Source organism: Panthera tigris, chromosome B1 (assembly GCF_018350195.1).
Source record: "Panthera tigris isolate Pti1 chromosome B1, P.tigris_Pti1_mat1.1, whole genome shotgun sequence".
NCBI lineage: Eukaryota > Metazoa > Chordata > Mammalia > Carnivora > Felidae > Panthera > Panthera tigris.
In genome coordinates, this window is record NC_056663.1 from 136956818 (window position 1) to 136961375 (window position 4558).

Genomic DNA, 4558 nt, shown 5'->3' on the forward strand with positions numbered 1-4558 from the left:
TGGGTTTTTTTCTTAGATTGTACATGTAAGAGAGATCAAATGGTGTTTGTGTTTCTCTGTCTGACATTTCAATTAGCATAATGCTCTCAAGTTCCATCCATATTGTCACAAATGGCAAGATTTCAAATTGTAACTCATGATCTAACTTGGTGTGTTACCTAGAGTCACATGATCTACTGACTGAGCCAGCCAGGTGTCCTGAGCATGTGACTCTTGATCTCCGAGTCATGTATTCAAGCCTCATCTTCTGGGTAGAGCTTATTTTAAATAAATAAATAAATAAATAAAGCACTTGAAAACAGCAGATGCAAAAAGGGCCCTCTGAACTCCCTTTTTCTCCCTAAAAGCAGGAGATGAAACTCTGATGTGGAGAGCTGTCTTCTCTATATGGGGAGGAAAGAAACATTCTTCTCACCAGAGATAGGGAGAAGGCACCAAGAGAATCAGTGCAAACAAACCTTGTTCAAGTAACTCTTAGCTTCCTTTAGCATCCCCATATATTTTTGGCACTCTCTCACAATTAGTACTCTTTGTCCAATGTGGCACATAAGCACTTGGGCCCTACCACTTTTTGGGTCTTCATTTTCCCATGAAGGCTCCCATGAGCATGTAATAAAATCTGTATGCTCTTCTCTCGTTAATCTGTCTTAATGTCAACTTAATTCTCAGACCCAGTCTGACCCTCAGAGGCTAGAAGGAAAGTTCCACCTCCTCTACAATGGAGCCTCAGCTAGCCCTTCTGTAAAGGACCTGGACTGGATTAGATTGTCCCGCCCAGTTCTCCAGCTGGGAGTCGTTCTCCTCCATGTGAAGAAACCCAGCACACCCACAGGGCCTTTGTCCAGTCCCCTGAGAGTCCTTCTGAACCTTGGCTTCCTTCCTGTGCCTTCACACCCTCATCAGAGGACAAGCCTTACTTGCTTTTCTTCTTATCAGGAGCTGGGATAGAAGACCCAGAGAGGGAAGAGGCTGAAGCTAATGGATAAGAATGAGCTTTGCGGATTATCTGTGACGTTCATTTATCCATGTCACTCCAGTCCTCAATTATAGAAGACACTGGAAGCCAGCTGACTTCTCAGTGGCTGCTCATGTGAAACAAGGAAGGAAAGAAGTATCCTAACTTTTATACCCCCCCTTTTTTTTAATTTCCCCATTTTTAGTTCAAGGTATGTGTCAAAATCCTTTCCTTCCCTTTCCTCGACGTCAAGGAAGTGCTATAAATGACCTGGAAACTCCGCTCCTGCTCTCTCTCCTTGGGCTAGGGAGTTCGTAACCAACCCGCCCCCACCCCCAGGAATGTTCCTGACTTGTAAATTTGCAAATCAGATGCAAGAGGAAGGAAAGCGCTGGCCTGCGGCTGCTGGGGGGTGGGGGGGGGGGGGAGGGGGAATGCTGGCCAGGCTGCAAGCCTGTGTTCCAGCAGCTACTGTGGCTCAGTGACAGTCTTCTCACTTGCTTTCACTCTCCCGTGACGCCTCTGCCTGGGCAGCTGGGAGACCAGTCAGCACAGGCAGGCTGCCTCACTTCCCATGGGTTAAAAGAGGAAAAGACCAGCAGACAGCTGCCCCAGTTAGCTAGGGCCAGGAGGCCTAAGCCCTGAGAAAGTCTCCATCCTTACAGCTCCAGGCCTACAGTTACTATGCAAAAAAGTTGACTTGGCCTTTGACTACCGGTTGAAATCCCTGCAACTCAGGATTTACTAGATCTATGTCCCTGTCCTTCCCTTTTTTGATCTTCTGCAAGGCTACTTTCCATGTCATTGAGAGAAATCTCCAAAGTTGCTTTTCTGATAGAAGCACTGACGGCTGGGCGGAGTCACCAAATCCTATGCTGTCGATGGACAAAGTAGCTGGGTCCCACTGGAGCAGGGCATGGTTGTATTTTTATCAGATTTCTTAAAAGCTGGTTCTCACAGTGTATGGATCATAAAACAGAAGAGGTGTTTGTAGAGGGCACTCCTTTTTCCAGGCTGTATGACAAGGTCATGTGTGAGGGTGACGGAGAGAGGGAAGGGGTGACCCTCTCTGGTACATGTTGTGATCATTGTGATCACCGAGTGAGGAGGAACTGTCAAACTGGGATATTCAGTGTCTCAAAGGAAGAGTGAATCATCAGTGTAGGTGATGACTTTCCAGTGCCAGCAAGCAGGCTTCTCACACTTGAGGTGGAGAGATCCAGAAGACCCACTCACTGCTCTCCCGGTCCCAAAATTGCTGCCTGTGAATGCAACAACTCATTTCTCTGAATTTAAAAGCCCAGCGTCACAAAGTTCTTCCAGATATGCCAACCAATGAGCACGTGTGTGTGCACTGTTCTCTACAGGCCCTGCTGGACCGAGCAATTTGTAACACAAGGCAAATCAGCTTGTTAGCAAGAATGTACACACAGACGCTCCATAGACAACCAAGGTGAGAAATGATCTCAAAGTGGATCTTTTGCCCTTTATGGAGTCAGGTCACTATTTTTAAAAGTGAAGACCTTGGTTTTGCCTTCACGTGGGAAGTTTTAAGCAATGATATATTGGACTCTTTCCAACCACCTTTTAAAGTCTATTTGAAGCCAGGGGCTTGGGTCAGTTTCAAGACACTGAAAGGGACAGGCCTTTTTTTTTTTTTTTTTTAGAAACATTATTTATTTCTGCTTCTTTCATACATCTTGTTGTGCATGAAACAGTCTGGCATACATATCTGAAATAATGTACTGTTTAAAGGCAAAGCACCATAAGTAAAGCTGATCATCTCTCCAGAGTTCTCAGCCCATGGGATCTTGCTTCGTGATTTTATATTAATTTTTGAAAGTCAGGAATGTCATTTCCAAAATACATTAAGGGAGCTGTAAAAAGTAATCACTTTATTCAATATTATAGTTGTGGAAATGGAGTATATTTTCTCTAAGAAATGAAAAACTAAGAAGAAAATGCCACTTAACATCAGTGGTAGGTCAGTAAAGGCCAGAGGGAGAAAATACTGTGATAAGTTTGTCTCTTTGAGACCAAGAAGACATTCTAGTTCAAGCTTTAACATGCTTCCTATGTTTTCACTAGATGCTTCTTTTCTGCCGCTTTTCATTCTTTTCCATAGTTCACATCACAGGATTGGTACAGCCTTTAAAACTTCATTAACAGGAGCAAATCCAATATCCACTGATCTCTTCTCAAAAGGCATTTGAATCCATCAGATAGCCTGGCAGTTTCATTCTCATGAATACTCTAGCCATGAAAACACTCAACAGGACACAGACGAATCCAATGAATAGAAGGAGAAATCTTATTGAGGTTTGGAATGTCTGGTGCATTTGATCGGTCCAGGATTATGAATCCTAAACCTCCTGCTGTAAATAGGAAGTTAGATGTGAGTCCTTCCATAATATATTGTCCATTTACTCTGTGGGCCAAGAAAGCTACTGGCCTCTGATGTCCATGTTCATCGGTCATAGAGCCAATACTTTGAAGTTTAACAATAACGTCATAAAGCATTCCTCCCGTGATGAGGACATAAGACACCACCACCTTCAGCTTCAGCTGGGGGCATTCAAGCCCTAAGATCAGGACCCAGTACAAAGTCTCCATCTTGGTGGCGGCAGGGGCAGCTCTCTGGACGGGCCATTTTGATGTGTTTATTTATGTATTTTTTTTTATATTATTTGGCTCTGTGGCCTACATTTACACAACCCAGGGATGGTTAGATTGTTACTTTGTTGGGAGATAAACAGCCTAAGGAGAAACATGCAAAACTTCCGCTTCTTCATCTATGTCACCGCTGAAACAAATGATTACTTAGGTCCCTTCTTTGATCAAAAACTACAGGAATTAATAGCAAGCAAGCTTAGAAAATGTCAGATTCTGCTCTACCCAAGCAAAACATGTGGTTGGAAGCCATCCCAATACTGTATCCCTATAAAAGAAAAAAAAAGGAAGAGACTGCAGGCCACAGTAGTCTTAGAAAATTGCCTCTGTCGAAGCAAAGTAAACATTTGTAGATGGAAAAGCAGAATCCTGAGGCTGGTTGATTTTTCTGGAATGCCATTGCAATGGCTAAATATTTCTCAACAATTGCGGGAGGTGGGGGTTGTTTTGTATTGTTTTGTTTTTAAGTTTCCATTTGAGGGATGGCCTTAAATTGAGCATTGCTGTGTCCAAAAGTTCCAGCATTATAAATCTTGGAAAGAAGAACAAACGTCAAAATAAGGTCACCAACCATCACATGCCATAATGATTTGGCTGCCAAAGATTCACACTCCGTGTTAGAACTAGGCTGAGTGTGCACAGAGAGATAATTTAAACCTTCCCAACAAGTTTGTCTTGTTCATCTGATTGATAGAATCTGATTGTAACATTCGGTCTGTTGTTTTTCCATTTGCTTTAAATTCAGCACTGCCACAGAAGACAGAAAGAGAAAATGGGACAGCCTGAAGAGGTGTAAAAATATAATTACTTTTTTGAAAGTACGCATATTTATCTATTTTTCTGCTACCCCCTTTTCACTTGGCTTTCCCACTCTAAATAGATGAGTGCTCCTGGGCTGGTGTATATATAGCACTTACAGGCTACTTTTAATTG

The 4558-nt window shown here is 43.0% G+C and overlaps 1 pseudogene; it reads right to left on the reverse strand.

The window, feature by feature from the left end:
• Positions 1-3153: 3153 nt before the first annotated feature.
• On the reverse strand, positions 3154-3568 carry LOC102966312 (annotated as a pseudogene).
• Positions 3569-4558: the final 990 nt, after the last annotated feature.